Source organism: Phacochoerus africanus, chromosome 7 (assembly GCF_016906955.1).
Source record: "Phacochoerus africanus isolate WHEZ1 chromosome 7, ROS_Pafr_v1, whole genome shotgun sequence".
Lineage (NCBI taxonomy): Eukaryota > Metazoa > Chordata > Mammalia > Artiodactyla > Suidae > Phacochoerus > Phacochoerus africanus.
In genome coordinates this window covers 25,842,125-25,861,489 of record NC_062550.1, presented here as the reverse complement: position 1 = coordinate 25,861,489, position 19,365 = coordinate 25,842,125, and the positions used below count along the sequence as shown (strand labels likewise).

General features: G+C 41.5%; 1 non-coding gene across 1 annotated transcript; it reads left to right on the top strand.

Moving 5' to 3' along the window:
• Positions 1–1,815: 1,815 nt before the first annotated feature.
• On the top strand, positions 1,816–1,921 carry LOC125131915 (U6 spliceosomal RNA). Its single transcript, XR_007136089.1, has one exon. It is a non-coding gene; the product is annotated as a U6 spliceosomal RNA (small nuclear RNA).
• Positions 1,922–19,365: the final 17,444 nt, after the last annotated feature.

Sequence of the window (19,365 nt, the reverse complement as noted above, 5' to 3'; positions counted from 1 at the left end):
TAGTGTGTATCTGTTAATCCCAAACTCCTAATTGATTCCTCTTCCCACCTCTAAAACCATAAGTTTGTTTTCTATGAGTCTATTTCTGTTTTGTAAATAACTTCATTTGTATCATTTTTTATTTTTCACATTTAATCGATATTATATATTTGTCTTTGTCTGAGTTGCTTTACTTAGTATGATAATCTTTAGTTCCATCCATATTGCTGCAAATGAAATTATTTCATTCTTTTTATGGCTGAGTAGTATTCCACTGTGTATATCTTCTACATCTTCTTTATCCATCCTCTGTTGATGGGGATTTAGGTTGCTTCCTATCTTGGCTATTGTGAATAGGGCTGCTATGAACATTGGGGTGTAGATATCTTTTCGAATTAAGAGTTTTTGTCTTTTCTGGATATATGCCCAGGAGTGGGATTGCTGGATCATATGGTAACTCTATTTTTAGTTTTTGTTTGTTTGTTTGTTTGTTTTTTAGAGCCACAGGTGGAGTATATGGAAGTTCCCAGGCTAGAGGTTGAATCGTAGCTACAGCTGCCAGCCTACGCCACAGCCACAGCAATGCCAGATCCAAGCTGCGTCTGTCACGGCAACACCAGATCCTTAACCCACCTAGCAGGGCCAGGGATCGAACTTGCATCCTCATGAATCCTAGTCGGGTTTGTTACTGCTTTGCCATGATAGGAACTCCCTATTTTTAGTTTTCCAAGGGACATCTATATTGTTCTCCATGTGGCTGCTCAAATTTCTTCTTGCTATTAAGTTCTAATTTAATTCCTCTATAGTTGTAAAACAATCTTTGTATGATTTTAGTCTTAAATTTGATTGAGACTTGTTTTGTGGCCTAGCATATCATTTATTTTAGACAGTGTTTCATGTGTGCTTGAGAAGAAAATGTATTCTGCCATTGTTGAGTAGGTTGTGAAAACTGTCAGGTCAAGTTGATTGATAATGTTGTTCAAGTCTCCTATCTTACCAATTTTCTGCCTAATTGTTTTATTAATACTCAAGAGAGAAGCGTTGAAATCTTCAACTGCAAATGTTAAGTTGTCTATTTTTCCTTTCAATTCTGTTCATTTTGCTTCATGTTATTGTGGAGTTCTGTTGTTAGGTGCATATATATAAAATTTATACCTTCTAGATGTAATGACATTATAATATGTCCCTTTTCTCTAGTAATATTTATGTCCTCAAAGTTGATCAATAGAACCATTCAAGCTCTCTTAAAATTACAATTGCGGAGTTCCCGTCATGGCGCAGTGGTTAACAAATCCGACTAGGAACCATGAGGTTGCGGGTTCGGTCCCTGCCCTTGCTCAGTGGGTTAACGATCCGGCGTTGCCGTGAGCTGTGGTGTAGGTTGCAGATGCGGCTCGGATCCCGCGTTGCTGTGGCTCTGGCGTAGGCCAGTGGCTTCAGCTCCGATTTGACCCCTAGCCTGGGAACCTCCATATGCCGCGAGAGCGGCCCAAAGAAATAGCAAAAAAAGACAAAAAAAAATGCAATTGCATGCTGTACTTTTAAAAATCTTTTTCCTTTCAATATGTTTGTGTCTTTGGCTCTAAAGTATGTCTCTTATAGATTGCATATAATTGGGCCTTTCTTTTTCATCCAGTCTCACAATTTCTACCTTTGATTGGAATGTTTAGCTAATTTACAATAATACAATTTTTAATGTCATTAGATTTATTTATTCTTTTCTTTAGGACTTGTGTCATTTTTCCTGTTCCTCACTTACTGCCATCATTTGTGTTAAAAAATTTTAGCATACCATTTTAATTTCTCTCTTTATTTTTAGAAACTTAAAAAAATGTTGTGCTTGCTTTGGCAGCACATACACAAAATTGGAATGATACTGAGATTATTAGCATGGCCCCTGTACAAGGATGATGTGTAAATTCATGAAGCATTCTATAGTTTTGACATTGTAAATCAGCTATACTCCAATAAAATTAAATTTTATTTAAAATGTTATTTTCTTAAAGGTTGCTCTAGAGCAGTTGTTCTCAGCTGGGAGCAATATTGCTTTTCCTCTCCCACCAGAGGACATTTGGAAATGTCTGGCTACATTTTTGGTTATTACAGCCTGGAAGGGCCTTCAGGGTTCAGCCAATCCTCAAATCAGCCTTGGTTTTAGCTTCCAGCTTGGCTCTTCCAGGTGTCCCCACACATGTGGTGCATAGTTTTCCAGTCAGCTGGTTATGTATGGTGAGCTTATTCCAGCCCTTCTATGGCTCCCTCATTTCTAGATCTCACTGCTAAATTTATGACTGATCATCTGCTAGCCCCAACCAGGACCACAGGCACAGGCTAGAAGAGCTGTGGGTTTTCCATGTTCATACCCTACCATGTTGCTACTTTTACTGATAACTGTGCTGTGTTTTTCACTTCTGCCTGAAATTGTATCCACTCCCTTCTGGTAGCAGACTGCTGATTTTCTGGCCAGCTCTGCTGAGGATAAGTAAGTACCCTTAAGCAAGATCATAGATTTCTACTGACTTCACTGGAAGAGCTAGCAGTTCTTCATGAATAAATGATTCTCAATTTGTTGTTTACTTTTGCTTTCCAGAGACCTTAAACCATTGTTTTTGACACTTTTGTCCAATATTGTTCTTGTTTTTGGAAAAGAGGAATTGCCAATTTCTTAACACAACAGTTGGAGTCCAGGCCACTACTTTGGAGATGAAGTTTCCATCATAAAACTAGGTGACTTTAGGACATCCCTTTTCATCCCTAAAAGAGTAAATAGCATCCTTGAGGAAATCTGGGACCATATGTCTCTGGAAATCAGAAAAAACTAAAAGTCCTTTGAAAGCTGTAGGCCCTCTCCCACCAGCATTCAAGCAAATATTTTTGACTTTGGATTAAAGAATAACTGATTCTGAGCCCCAAACAGGACTTTGATCTGCAAGAGTCAGGTCCTTCAAAGTTGGCTTGTTTAATCCCCAGAGAACTAGCTTCCTTAGGTCTTATGCTGTAATAGCTGCTCTCCCTAGCATGTTAGTCCCTCCCATTCGCTCATCTTGCCCTCTGTGCGCGCGTGCGCGCACACACACACACACACACACCCTACCTGTATGTGAACATAGACATACCAGCAATTTGCTTTCTATAAAAATCCAACTTTGGCTTAGTGATACCAGCAGCCTTTGTATACCAGTAGCCTATATCTGGGGTACCCAAATATAGGCCCTTGATTGGGCTGCTGCACACAGTCTCCTCCAAGTGCCATAAACCCAGGGCCATACCTTATTCGCTCATTCAACTGATTTGTATTGAAGCACTACTGTGGAGCCCAGCACTGTGCTACGGGCAGGGGATAAGGTGGTGAATATGCCAGTTTCTACCCTAGAGGGACTTATGTACCAAGGAGTAGATACAAACAACCACGTATAAATAAAGTGTGATGAAAATAATGGCAACAGAGGTACAGACTATTCAAGGAAACTTATACAAGACAGGAGCATTTAATCTAGACTTAGGGGATCAGAGGAGGCTTCATGGAAGAAGAAATGCCTGAACTGAGACTGAGGAATGAGTCAGAGTTAGGCAGGCAGGTACTTTACATTTTGTATTGTCTGCAAATGTTCAAATCAAGGTTGAGTTTTAACTCAGCCTCCACCCACTCACCTACCTTCTAGATCACTGCCTTTATTTTGCCTCCTTGCCTCACTATACCCATGTAATTTGGTATGTGATCCTCTTTACTTGAGCCAGATAGATTTAGAAAGGTTAGAATACATCAATAAAAACAACCCTTGACTTCATGATTGAGAAACAGAATCCCAGATTTCCTGGAAGCTCCTGAGTATGATATGTAATACCAGACACACAGTTGACTGGTGTCTGTAGGAGAGATGCATGCCCTTGATGGGAGTTGGACTAGATCACCCTGACATTCTAGTTCTGGTCTACCATTGAGTAACTGGGTGGTGCTGGGCAAGCTTCTTAATTTGGGGGGGGAGGTTTATGAGTAAAAAGAGAAGGACAAGTCCATCCCCAGTTGCCTTTCACCTCTAATAAGTAAATAAAGTTATTTTGCAAAGCTACATAGAAATGCTACAGGCTCGGCAGTGTCATGGAAAACAAGGTGAGATCTTAACTAATATCAGAAAGAATCTACCCACAATGTCGTGGTAGAGTTTAGGAATAAGACAGAGGGCTTGTGATCTCCCATCAGCCCTCTCATGCTTTTCTCAGAGGTCTCCTTCCTCCATGTGGTTGAAGAAGGCTTCCATTTTGTCATAGATTGTACCTATGTATGAATGTTATTGCTTTAATCAAATTGATCTGTTTGACAGTAAGGGGCACATGTTAATTGTTTCATATCCCCACACTTAGTTCTCTGCTACGTTATGTTACATTCCTCTCTCTCACTAACTACCTTTCCTGGAAAGACACCTGCTTCTAACTGGGACCCAGTAAAAACATGTAGTAAGAGAAGTAGACCCACTTTAGGGCCCGCTAAAGGGTACAGATGCTACATGCGAGTTCAAGCCAAATGCACTGATGGCCACTGACTTCAATATAATGCCAAGTCCTGGCAAATCCCACAACAATTATGATTCAGAAGACTTGGCTGAATATGATATTCTTAAGTACCCTTGAAGAGTCAACCCAACATGTCTGGTTTCCAATGTCCAGTTTTAGAATAAATGATTTCTAGGAGTTCCCATTGTGGCTCAGTGGTAACAAATCTGGCTAGTATCCATGAGGATATGGGTTTGATCCCTGGCCTCACTCAGTGGATTAAGGATCTGGTGTTGCTGTGAGCTGTGGTGTAGGTTGCAGACGCAGCTCAGTTCTGGTATTGCTGTGAGCTGTGGTGTAGGCTAGCAGCTGCAGCTCTGATTCAACCCCTAGTCTGGGAACTTCCATAGGCCACGGGTATGGACCTAAAAAGCAAAAACAAAGAAAAAAAATTATTTCCAATTTAGCACTTCTTCTGGGGATGGAAAATGGTAGACAACTTTTTCATTCAGTGTAAGCCCAGGGTTCTTGTATGAACCACGGAGCAGGAGATGGGTCGCCCAAGGGAAGGGTATAAGACATCTGTGTGTGTGTGTGTGTGTGTGTGTGTGTGTGGTGTGAGAAAGAGAAAGAAAGAGACAGAGGGAGTTAGGAGTGGGCAGGGGATGTCAGTTTGGTTTTCATATCATTTTATGAAAATTAAGTAAATGAGCTGTTCTTTTTTTTTTTTTTTTCGCTTTTTAGGGCCACACTTGCAGCACCTGGAAGTTCCCAGGCTAGGGGTTGAATCAGAGCTACAGCTGCCAGCCTACGCTATAACCACAGCAATGTCAGATCCGAGCCACACTTAAGCTTAAGAAATGTTATTTCTCCTGTTTTACAGAAGAGGAAACAGGCTCAGAGAGGTTACCTAATTTGTCCAAGGTCACACAGCCAATAGCCCTAATCTGAGCCAAATTTGCCTCAAGCGAGTCATCCAACCTTTGTCTCTGGATGAAGTTTTGCACTTTGATCATGGGTGAATACAAAGCGTGGAGGGTCACTGTCCTCTCAGTCTAGGAAGCTGGTCTCTTCACATTGGACAACTCCACTGCTCTTGCTGCAACTAAGTGGTCACTTGTGCCATTTCAGGAGGGCTCATGACACCCCCTCTTCTCAGATTGTTGTTTCCAAAACAGCACTGTGTATAGTGGTAAGATGATGATAATTATAACTTGCCTCTCAGGGTCATTTTGAGGATTAAGAGAGAGAATGCCAGCAAAGAGTTTTCTTCAGAGCAGGGCATCATGATAAGCTTGGAAGAAATGACAGTTTTAAACGCAGTCAGTTTTACTACTGATTCCATGTGTCCTCTGCTACTTATATATCTCTCTCTATCTTTCCTCTCAGCCAATTCCCTATCAAAGTTATGATCCTATAATTTTTAAAAATTGGCATCTGGAGCAGGCTTTTAAAAACCCAAGTAATCTTATCTTCATATGTATGTGTTATTACATATGCACATTGTCTAACCACTGCACTCCTCTCATTCCAGTTAAATCAAAATGGTTTGCAAATTTGCAAACATGAAAGGATCTTCCTTGTCCCTCTATTGTTCATTTGTTTTAAGAAAGGTTGTATCAACAACAAAAAACCAACCCAATCAAAAAATGGGCAGAAGACCTAAGTAGACATTTCTCCAAAGGAGACATACAGATGGCCAGTAAACAGATGAAAAGATATTCAACATCACTAATTATTAGATAAATGCAAATCAAAACTACAATTAAGTACCACCTCACATTGGACAGAATGGCCATCATTAAAAAGTCTGCAAATAACAAATGCTGGAGAAGGTATGGAGAAAAGAGACCCCTCCTACACTGTTGGTGGGAATGTAAATTGATGCAACCACTACGGAAAAAGCATGGAGGTTCTTCAGAAAACTAAAAATAGAATTATCATATGATCCAGCAATCTCACTCCTAGGAACATATCTGGACAAAACTGTAATTCAAAAATATAGATGCACCTGTATGTTCATAGCAGCACTATTCACAATAGCCAAGACATGGAAACAACCTAAAAGGCCATCGACAAATGAATGGATTAAGAAGATGTGGTGCAACAGAATACCACTCAGCCATAAAAAGAATAAGATAGGAGTTCTCTGGTTAAGGATCTGGCATTGTCACTACTATGGCTTGGTTTGCTGCTGTGGTGCAGTTTCGATCCCTGGCCCTGGAACTTCCACATGTTGCAGGTGCAGACAAAAAAGAAAAAAAAAAGAATGAAATAACATGGATGCAACTAGAAATTCTCATACTAAGTGAACTAAATTAGAAAGAGGATAATAAATACCATATGATATCACTTGTATGTGAATCAAAAATATGGCACAGGAGTTCCCATTGTGGCTCAGTGGAAACGAATCTGACTAGTATCCATAAGGACACAGGTTTGATCCCTGGCCTCATTCAGTGGGTTAAGGATCCGTCGTTGCCGTGAGCTGTGGTGTAGGTTTCAGACACAGCTCAGATCTGGAATTGTTGTGGCTGTGGTGTAGGCTGGCAGTTACAGCTCCCATTCGACCCCTAGCCTGGGGACCTCCATATGCCATGGGTGTGGCCCTAAAAAGACCAAAAAGAAAAAAAAATGAAACAAATGAACCTATCTACAAAACAGAAACAGACTCACAGACATAGAGAATAGACTTGTGGTTGCTGGAGTTGGGGTGGAGGGAGAAGGATGGACTGTGAGTTTGGGATTAGTAAATGCAAACTATTGCATTTAGAAAAGATAAAAAACAAGGTCCTACTGTATTGCATAGGGAACTCTATCCAGTCTCCTGGGGTAGACCATGATGGAAAAGAATATTTAAAAGAATATGTATAGCTGAGTCGCTTTGCTTTACAGCAGAAATTGGCACAACATTGTAAATCAACTCTACTTAAATTTTAAAAAAACTTTTAAAAATTGTAGATGGGACCTTGGGGAGAGTAAAAAGTCCTCTTTCCATAAAAGGGATCTGCAGCTCAGATTAGAATCAAGATCACCCTTCAGTCTCTATTCTAGAGATTGAAACTTATCCTAGACAGCATTCCTAGATGGGGAAAGCGTGTCCTGGAATGTTCTCCCCATCTTCTCCACTCAAGCAATTCCCACTAGTCCTTGAAGTTCTCTTTAAGCAGATCTCCTCCAGGAAGCCTTCCCCAAATTGTTCCCATGTGAAATGACTGTCTTCTCCACCCCCACAGCCTGCATGCTTATCCTCTACTGCCTGATGATCTTCCTCCATAGACTCTACTCCTTCAGGGCAGGGAGATGGTTTTCATTTCTGTGCCCCACCCATAGCACCATGCCCTCATAAGAAGTCTTCAATAATGTTTGTAAGATGAATGTTGCGTAGTGTCTTGCCTCCTGAAGGAAAGACGTGTTTGTCAGGCATATTTTTCCCTTAGAGCAATGATGTTTTCATTGTTCCTGAATGGAACTCAAAGGGAGTGCTTGATTAGACGTTGAATAAACCTTTCCTGTGCTATAGATTCTGAGGTTTCATCTGTTCTTCTCATTTTACCTTAAGGTTTTTTCATACCTTAAAAACAAATGAACAAACAAGGAAAAGACACACATCTTTTACTCTTTTTCTTTTTTCTTTTTGCCTTTTCTAGGGCTGCACCCGCAGCATCTGGAGGTTCCCAGGCTAGGGGTCTAATTGGAGCTGTAGCCGCTGGCCCACGCCAGAGCCACAGCAGCATGGGAGCCGCGTCTGCGACCTACACCACAGCTCATGGCGATGACAGATCCTTAACTCACTGAGCGAGGCCAGGGATCAATCTTATGGTTCCCAGTCGGATTCGTTAACCCATTAAGCCACGACGGGAACTCCTACTCTTTTTCTTACTTACTGCTTATACTAATTATATAAGCAATATATGCTCATTAGAAGACATTAGAACACATGAATAACAAATAATGAACATTATTTGACCACTCAGATATAACCACTATTAGTATTTTTCTGGTCATATATGGAGGCTTTCCTTTATGCATGTAAATACTTTTAAAATGAGGCATACTGTTCATATGAGACTTTTTTCTCTTAATATGTATTTAAGGACTTTTATGTCATATTTAGATCAAAAAGGTTTTATTGTATTAATATGCCCCATTTTATTCATTCTTGGCTGGTTGAATTCTTTCCAATTTTTAGCATTTATCCACAGCACTGCAAGGTGGTTAAATGTTTAAGCTGTTATTTTATTATCACCTTGGGATAAATTTTTGAGAACAATCTTAGTCCCATGAACATACATAATTTATATGGGTTTTTCAATTTTTTAATGAGCTACGAAATTACCCTTAGCCCTCTTAATCAGTTTATGAGTACCCAGGTCTCTGAATTCTTGCTAACTTTGGACATTTGCATTAAAAATAAAACAATGCATGAGTTCCCTGGTGGGCAGTGGGCTAAGGATCTGGCACTGTCACTGCCATGGCTTTGGTTACTGCTGTGGCAGGGGTTTGATCCCTGGTGCCTGAACTTCTGCATGCTGTGGGCATGGCCAATAATAAAAAATTTAAAAATTAAAACAAAGCAAACAAGATACCTGGTCATTGCAAAGTAATTCTTGTTTTACTTGGCATTTCTTTAACCATTAAGGAGGTTAAATTTCTTTTAATATATGTACTGATGCTTTTCTCTTTTATAAAAGGGAGTAATCTCATCTTTTGCTTATTTTTCTAATGAGTAATTTGGTATGTTTTTTTGTTTGTTTGTTTGCATTTTGTCTTTTTATGGCCACATCAGCAGCATGTGGGAGTTTCCAGGCTAAGGGTAGAATCGGAACTGCAGCTGCTAGCCTACGACACAGCCACAGCAACACCAGATCCAAGCCATGTCTGTGACCTACACCACAGCTCACAGGCAACACCAGATCCTTAACCCACTGAGTGGGGCCAGGGATCAAACCTGCATGCCCATAGATACTAGTGGAGTTCGTTACCACTGAACCACAATGGGAACTCCTCTAGTGAATAATTTGAATGGCTTGTTTCATGTGGGAGTTAGGTCAGCATCCAGGATTCCTGGGACTCAAAGCCCATTTCGTAATGATAGATATTAAATGAAGTTTTGCATGTGTGCATGTGGATAAGTGTGTATCCTTGGCAAGGCATTTATGAGTAGAAAAGACTTTTCTGAGGCTAATTATTAAAATTAATGCTTGATTTACTAAAGTTTTAACTCAGAACTATTTTTCTTTAGTAATTGGTTCATTTTATACACTTATTCATAAAATACAGCAAATTTTATCAGTTTTTAAGGGGGCATTTGATTAATATTTGGTCTGCTAATTAAACTCTTTTGAAAAATTTAGCATTTAGAATTTTATTTTAAAAAACATCAAGGAGTTCCTGCTGTGGCACAGTGGATTAAGGATCCAGGGTTGTCTCTGTAGCAGCTCAGGTTGCTGCTGAGGCACAGGTTCCATCCCCAGCCAAGCACAGTGGGTTACAGATCTAGTGTTGCCACAGTTGCAGTGTAGGTTGCAAGGGGAGTTTGAATTTGATCCCTGACCCTGGAAATGCCATGGGTGTGGCCAAAGGAAAAAAAAAAGAAAAGAAACGAAAGAAAAGCAATTGTGTGGAGTTCCCGTTGTGGTGCAGTAGAAACGAATCTGACTAGTATCCATGAGGATGTGAGTTCCATCCTTGGCCTTGATCAGTGGGTTCAGGATCCAGCGTTTCCCTGAGCTGGGATGTAGGTTGCAGATGCAGCTTGGATCCTGCATTGCTGTGGCTATAGTGTAGGCGAGCAGCTACAGATCCGAGTGGACCCCTAGCCTGGGAACTTCCATGCGCTGCCAGTACAGCCCTAAAAAGAAAAATAAATATGGCAAAGTCTAGTTATCTCAAACTTTCTAATAGGTTTATGAATTTAGCACAGTTTTATTCTACCTTAAAATCATAAATCTAACAAATACCCATTATACATTTAAAAATTGGAATTATAACACAAACTGTTAGTCTGTTTGTTCTTTGATTTATCGAATTCTCTTCCATGTTTTAAGTACAGGCATACTTGGTTTTATTGCACTTTGCAGACTGTGTTTTTTTTTTTTAAATCGAAGATTTGTGGCAACAACATGTCTGTCACATTTTGGTAATTCTCTCAGTATTTCAAATGTTTTCCTTCTTATTATATTTGTTAAGGTGATCTGTGATCTCTTTTTTTTTCTTTTTAAGGCCACATCTGTGGCATACAGAGCTCCCAGGCTAGAGGTCGAATCAAAGCAGCAGGTGCCAGCCTACGTCACAGCCACAGCAATGCCAGATCCAAGCTGCATCTGTGACCTACACTGCAGCTCACAGAGATGCCAAATCCTTTACCCACTGAGCGAGACCAGGGATTGAACCCGTATCCTCATAGACACTATGTCAGGTTCTTAACCCACTGAGCCACAATGGGAACTCCTGTGATCAGTGATTTTGTTGTTACTACTACTGCTTATTGAAGGCTCAGATGATGGCTAGCATTTTTTAGCAATGAAGTATTTTTTTAGTATATAAAATATTTACTTTATTTTTATTAGCGTATAGTTGATTTACAGTGTTGTGTCAATTTCTGCCGTACAGCATAGTGACCCAGGCATACGTACATAAGATATTTTTAAATTATGGTATGTACATTGTTTTTACTATTTAAAACACTTACTAAACTACAACATAGTGTAAACATACCTTTTTTTTTTTTTTTTTCTTTTTAGGGCCGCACTCCCGGCATATGAAGTTCCCAGGCTAGGGATCTAATTGGAGCTACAGCTGCCGGTCTACACCACAGCCACAGCAACATCAGATCCAAGCTGCATTTGCAACCTACACCACGGCTCATGGCAACACCAGATCCTCGACCCACTAAGCAAGGCCACGGATTGAACCTGCATCCTCGTGGATACTAGCTGGATTTGTTTCCTCTGCACCACAATGGGAACTCCCAAACATAACTTTTATATGCCCTGGGAAATCAAAAAATTTATGTGACTCACTTTATTGCAATATCCACGTTGTTGTGATCTGGAAGCAAACCTGTGGTATCTTTGAGGTATACCTGTACTTAAAATACTAGATACCTGTAGGCTATTCCCAAATTTAATTCAAACAAGTAATAACTCAGGATTTGGTGTCATTGACCATCTCTATATTTAATTCTAAATCTCCGCAGACATTTACCCATGAAGGAGGAAAGTATTTCCTCTAAGTAATTTAACTTTGCCCTATTGGTTGGATTTGAGCCTTTGAGTGGGCTAAGAATATTTATAACTGTAGATGTTGTCAAAGGACAACAGTAAAAGAACTTAGTAATAAGTTTGATGTCCTTTATTCAAGGGAAAACGGTCCATGGATTGGGAGAGTACAGTGCCTCACAAGCAGTGGAGCACCCTTTCCCAGGGATTTTGGCTAACAGTGAGTTTTGCAGAGCATTACAAGTTCTAATGTGGAAACAGGGCATGGTTGGCTGAGGTTGCATTTAGAAAGATTAAGGAACAAGGAAATAAATCCAGAGTCTGGAGCTGGCCTAGTATATCAGATTGGCTGACTGGATACATTGGTTTCTGGTCACATTGAACACTGACAGAAACATGAGTTTGCTGATGTAGCACCCTGGGTAGGAACTGGTTCCTCTTGGGCCTGGAATTTATTTCAACAATGTCTAGGATGCGTTTTCTCACAATGATGAAGGACTAGCATTACTAGAAGGCTCTTTTAACGTCCCAATGCCATATAAGGGGATCTCATACCATCCCCTGACCCTGCATATGAATGTATGACCCTTAATTTTCACATATGATTTAAGCCTGCAGCACTCTTCCACATTGCTTCACTAACTGATTGGATCCAATAGATCATTTCTAAGCTGAATGATTTGCATATGTTTCTTATCTGTAGTGCTACAAGTCTCACAGATATTCGAATTACATCTGTTTGGATTCTGTAAAATCTATGTCTGTCTGATTCAGGGGTCAGAATTCAAAGGTCATTCTTGTGACAACAGATAGCAACACATTCTTTTAACCAAGGCAAATAAAACAAGATAAGTACAAAGTTTAAAGTTACTGCAATAGGAGTTCCCCTTGTGGCTCAGCAGTAATGAACCCAACTAGTATCCATGAGGATGAGGGTTTGATCCCCAGCCTCACTCAGTGGGTTGAGGATCCAGTGTTGCTGTGAGCTGTGGTGCATTGCTGTGGCTGTGGTGTAGGCAGCAGCTGTAGCTCTGATTCGACCCCTTGCCTGGGAACTTCCATATGCTGCAGGTGAGGCCCTAAAAAGACAAATAAATAAGTTACTACAATAAATTATCACTGAATTAACTATGTTTAATTCAACCACAGAGTTCTTTCCTTCTTTTCTCCCATCTGTAAATCACCACAACCATTGCTTCACTTATAAGTGTTGAATCCCCTGTTGATTGGCTAGGGGTTGGCTCTAAGTGGGCAGCTAATCTCAGAATATTGAAAGTTAGAAATAATGTTCCTCTCCAAATCTGAGGTGAGTCATCTTAGAAGTAATCCTACCCAAGAAATGGTTGGCTAGTGTCATGCTGAAGCTTCACAAGAAACACCTGAGTTTTATTTGGGCAAGGCAAGTCCCTAAGAAAGCAAGCCTGGAACGTGATGTGTGTATATTACATACATGCACTTGCACTGCCACAAGTGTGAGTATGGAGGGTTCTGACAGGCAGGTGAGAGGTAACATGAAGCCTAAGAGAAGGTAGCCAGAGAGGAGTGCGATGCAACATGGTCTGCTGCTCCGCCCAGGAGAGATGCTGCTGATCCTCAGGACCCCATAGTCCCAGTGTGGAGAGAGAGGAGCCATTCAGTGTACTAACTTGTTAAGCATCTCATTACTCTGGCTCTAAACCTGTCCTCACTTAACAACCTCCTGATCAATAATAGGGACTCCAGATGTTCTTGGTCTTACCCAGAATAAGTCCTATGAAAATGCCCTGGATAGCTTTTATACCCAGAAGTAGTTTCTCCCGTAAATTGGGTTCTTGGTTTGCAAATCAGCCTCATTCCAGAGTTTGATATTTTTAGGTAATGGTTGGAATTAGATGTAAGGACCAGCAAAGCTGAAATACAATATTGGCTGAGGAATCATTTACCATCAGAACCCACCAATGGCGTTTAGCCTGAGACATGTCAACAATTGACCCCCCTGCTGACTTTTCTTTAGCCATACTTTGACTATGAATTTTCTGAATGTAGAACTCAGAATCAGTAGTTTCTGATCTTTCAGTGGAATAAAACTTATTTTTGTGGAAGTGGAAAGAAAAGCTCAGATAGGGAAGAAGTTGGTGATTTTGTGTGGCCAATGGAAATGCCATCTATATAGGAACTGGTGAGTCTTATGGAAGCTTTAGGAATAACTTTTTCTGTTCATAGCAGAGACAAAAAGACCAATAGTATTTAAAGTTGTATATTATTCCTAACAGAGCACGCTCTCTGAAGGGTAGCCCATTGTCATGGTGAAGTGCATGAAGCCAGCTTACCCAGGATTGAGTCCTGGTTCCAACACTTGTCAACTATGTAACCTTGGGCAAGTAACTTCTCTGTGCCTTGGTTTCCTCAACAAAATGAATTGTTGTGAAGATTAAATGAGATGGTATGTACAAAATGATTAAAAGTACGTCTGACATATAGTAAGTTTTTTTTTTTTGTTGTTGTTGTTTTGCTTTTTAGGGATGCAACTGCGGCATATAGAGGTTCCCAGGCTAGGGGTCTAATCGGAGCTACAGCTGCCAGACTACTCCACAGCCACAGCAACGCCACAGCAATTTGGGATCTAAGCCACATCTATGACCTACAGCATATGGAGGTTCCCAGGTTAGGGGTCAAATCAGAGCTGCAGCTGCTGGCCTATGCCACAGCAACACCAGATCCAAGCCGCATCTGCGGCCTACACCATAGCTCATGGCAACACCAGATCCTTAACCCACTGAGCAAGGCCAGGGATTGAACCCACAACCTCATGGTTCCTAGTTGGATTTGTTTCCGCTGCGCCACGACGGGAACTCCAGAATTTAACTTTCTTATTAGGATTATAAAGCTGGGAGAAGTAATCACTCGGGTCACTAAGCCTCTGCACTGCTCCAGCTTTGTAGGAAAGCTAGTAACGCCCTTCTCCAGTCAGTGGTCAGTGACAAGGGTCCTTCTGCCCAGGGTCTTTTGAGCCAATAAAATGAGACTGAGTTCAGCTTAGAAGCAAAGAAAAGCTTAATTTTTCAAAGAGCACAGAGATGCTCCCCCACTCTAGAGTGACTGCTCTCCTCTGCAGACAGAGGGCAGGGCTGCTTTACTGGGGGGGAGGTGGTCTCAGTAGAGGGAGAGGGGTGGAGTTCTTGGCTGGCACAGGTGAGCAGCTCACGCTCCAGATTGTGGTGCCGCCGCCCGCAGCGTCTCTGCACACGGCCCACTGCCGCCATCTTGAACTGCCCGGTTGTTCGCCGCTCTGCTGCACACGGTCCCTGAGCTGAGGTGTCTGCAGTAGGAACGCTGGTCTGAAGTGCTGGCTGTGAGGACTGCGCACGTGAGCAAGGGAAACAACAGGAACACAAAGGAAAAAAACAAAAAAGGTTAGACTTTACTACTCTGACACTTATTTCTGTTTCTGGGAAGTTGTTAATGAGCTTTGCCTGGGGCAAAACCACAGCGAGGATAACTAACTGGTCACTCTTAGTTACCTCAGCCAAAGTAAGGGGGACTCCTCGAGGCAGTTAAAACTCCATGTTCCTTTTACTTCTATTAAAGTAAGACTAACCTGTAACAGAATTAAAAGACATGGAGTTCCCGTTGTGGCTCAGTGGGTTATGCAGGTTCAATCCCTAGCCTCGATTGCTGGGTTAAGGATCCGGTGTAGCTGTGAGCTGTGGTGTAGGTCACAGACTCAGCTCGGATCCTGTGTTGCTGTGGCTGTGGTGTAGGCACCTAAGGCAATACCTGGCACATAGTAGGTGCACAGCTCATGCTTATTTTATTCAATTGAATCTTGGGGTGCAACAGAAATGTACCAGGTTAAATGCTGGGCTTGGAGGAAAAACACTGAATTTTTTTTTTTAGGGCTGCACCCGTGGCGTATGGAGGTTCCCAGGCTAGGGGTCTAATTGGAGCTATAGTTGCTGGCCTACACCAGAGTCACAGCAACACCAGATCCAAGCCACGTCTGTGACCTACACCACAGCTCACAGCGATGTGGGTCCCTTAACCCACTGAGCAAGGCCAGGGATCGAACCCCCAACCTCATGGATCCTAGTCAGATTCGTTTCCTCCATGCCATGGCGGGAACTCCTAGCTGAAATCTTTTTTTGTCTTTTTTGTCTTTTTTGTTGTTGTTGTTGCTATTTCTTGGGCCGCTCCCGCGGCATATGGAGGTTCCAGGCTAGGGGTTGAATCGGAGCTGTAGCCACCGGCCTACGCCAGAGCCACAGCAAAGCTGGATCCGAGCCGCGTCTGCAACCTACACCACAGCTCATGGCAACGCCGGATCGTTAACCCACTGAGCAAGGGCAGGGACCGAACCCGCAACCTCATGGTTCCTAGTCGGATTCGTTAACCACTGCGCCACGCCGGGAACTCCCTAGCTGAAATCTTAATAGCAGTTATCTTCTGGTGGTGAAATTCTTGTGCTTGTTACCTTTTTCTTTATTCTTTTGACATTTCCCCCAAACCACAGCTTTAGTCTTTCCAACAGATGACTGCTTATAGAAATAAGAGTACCCTTCTCTCTATCCCATTCCTTTTCAAACTGTGGTTTTTATTTTTTACAAAGTTGACAATATTACAAAAAATTCTATGGACACAGTCAAATAGCTGCTTAGAAGAGCAACTGATAACACCCTTTGGATTCTTTTAGTCAGTTATTTTGGTATTTGCCTCTGAATAGCTAAGCAGCATACTTATGTTGCTTGTTTTTGATTTGGATATTTTCCATTGATTTCTCCATGGGAGGGGAGAATGAGACAAATCTGTTTCACCACTACTCTCACCCCACCCCCAGGTACATTCCAGTCACCCACATCTCGGCAGAAATTTGGCCAGACTGATACTCAGTATCAGCATTAGGCTGACCATGTACATAATTATTTTTGATTCCCTATACAACATTTTATTTTCTCTAGAGTTAATAATTACCTTGGAGTTCCTGTCATGGCTCAGCAGTTAACGAACCCGACTAGTATCCATGAGAATGTGGGTTTGATCCCTGGCTTTGCTCAGGGGGTTAAGGATCCTGCATTGCTGTGAGCTGTGGTGTAGGTTGGAGATGCGGCTTGGATCCCGTGTTGCTGTGGCTGTGGTGTAGGCCAGTAGCTACAGCCCTGATTGGACCCCTAGCCTGGGAATGTCTATATACCGTGAGTGTGGCCCTAAAAAGACAAAAAGACTTATCTTTATTTGCTTATTTTTTGATGTTTTACCACTGAACTGACCTTCCTCCCTTCTCCCTCCCCTACCCCCATTTTATAAATCACTTCTCAGTATGTTCAAACATCTTAGATATTATATAATTTTATCTTAGAATGATTTCTTAGAGCCTCTGGACTTGCTCCAATCTGAGCTGACTTCTCTAGGCCTGCTGCACAGCTGTCAGCTTGGGACTCCACTTCACCATCCATCATCTTAGGGATTCCTTTGCCTTTTCTCTGTTTTGGATCCTCTCTTTCCTGGGTCTTCATGCCTTCTTTTTTGATTAATTTGCTCATTTTTGAGTAGCTTCCTAACACAGGGACCATGGGAGCTAATATTTTTGAGAATTTCCATATTTAAAAATGTCTTTATGTTCATATTTAATTGATATTGCCTGGGTGCGGAATCCTGGAATGGAAGTCTTTTTCTGAAATTTTAAGGCATAGTTCCCATTTTTTCTAGCTTCCATCATTGCTGTTGAGGAATCTGATGCCATTTTTTTACTACTGACCCTTTACAAGGATCATGTTCCCCCCTCTGGAAATCTGTAGGATCTTCTCTTTGTCCTCACTGTTCCTTACTTTCACTCTGATATGCCCCAGTGCCAGCGCCAGGGTCTGTTTGTGCTAGGTGCTCCATGAGCCCTATCAATCTGGAAATTCGTGTCCTTCAATTCTGGAAAATCTTACTGAATTTTTCTTTGAAAATTTTATCCCCTCCACTATTTTTGTGCCCTCTTTCTAGAATTTCAGTTATTTGGAAGTTTCGATTATATAGTTTTCTCTTCTGTATTGCATGTCTTTGCCTTTTTGTTTTAGAGGGAGATTCCCCCCACTCAGTAGACCATGTCCATTGAGTTTTCATTTATGCTCTTGTAATTTCCAAGAGCTCTTTTTTGTTCTCTGTTCTTTTTAATAGCATCCTCTTCTTGTTTTATGTATGTAGCATTTTCTCTTCTCTCTTTGAAGACATTGAGAATGTTTTAGGTGCGTTTTCCCATTTGCATTTTTTGCTTCCTTCAATTGGCTTTATTCTGTCAGCTCATTTTGGTCTCCACATTTCATACTTGATGTTTTCTTCTAAAGTCTGTTGGTCCTTAGCTATTTACTCACATTTTAAGATTTAAGAGTGGGGAACTAAGAATTTAAAGATTCATGGTGCTTACCAGTTATGATCTTTGCTATTTTACTCTGACTATACTGTTTCATTGGCTACCTGATATAAGTGTCCTAGGCTGTTATTTTCTCTTGGATTTGTCAGATTCCCTGGAGAAGCTCCTCCAGCCTCTCCCACCTAGAGGGCATATCTCCAGCTGCCACCATTTTGGTTGCCAAATGCACCAAGAAGGCTGGGCTCAGGGTTTCAGCACTCATTATGTACCTTTCACTCCATCCTGTTTTTAGTACAATATCCATGCTCTCAACTCTGCCAGGTGTTAGATACTCATTGTTGTATCTTCATAGTGTTCTATTTCCCAGTGTGAGAGGGACAGTTTCCGCACATATGTGGAAGGAGATCCAAGGGTTTGTTTCTGAAATAGGCTTTTAGACAATCTTTTTTTCAGTCCCTTCTTTACCCCTAATTCCAGAGATATCTAGTGCTTCAGTTCTTGAGCCTTTGGGAGTTCTTCAGCTAAATTGAGTTGCTTCTTAGGTCCTCCATTGCTGGCTTCTTATTCAACATTGTCAATTCTGCTAAATCATTTACCACTTTCCATTTACTTTCTGTCTCCTAAAATTGCAATGCTATGAGTCTTCTCTTTTTCTTGTGGTTATATCATCTTATTTTAAAAGGTATTTAATATAATTTTAGTGGATTTTCAGGAGGTAGCACACATGAATTAATATGTTAAAATTGCCATTGCATATTGCTTTTCTTACCACTCAATCTCAAGAGTTATGTGTGTACAAACATGTTCTGGGAACTTGCTTTCGAAAGTGCTCATGGAGTTCCCATTGTGGCTCAGTGGGTTAAGGACCTGACAGGAGTTCCCTTCATGGCTCAGTAGTTAATGACCCTGACTAGTATCCATGAGGACCAGGATTCAATCTGTGGCCTTGCTCAGTGGGTTAAGGATCCCACATTGCTGTGGCTGTGGTGTAGGCTGGCAGCAACAGCTCTATTCTACCCCTAGTGGGAACCTCCATATGCCATGGGTGCAGCCTTTAAAAAAAAAGACAACAACAAAAAGAACCTGATGTAGTGTCCATGAGGATGTTGATCAATCCCTGGCCTTGCTCAGTGGGTTAAGGATCCAGTGTTGCCACAAGCTGTAGTGTAGGTCAAAGATGTGGCTCAGATCTGGCATTGCCATGGCTGTGGCATAGACCTGCAGCTGCAGCTCTGATTTGACCCCTAGCCCAGGAACTTCCAGATGCTACAGATACAACCATTTTTAAAAAAGAAAAAAAAGGAAGTGTTCATGCTTCCCATGCTGAACATGCTGAAAAGC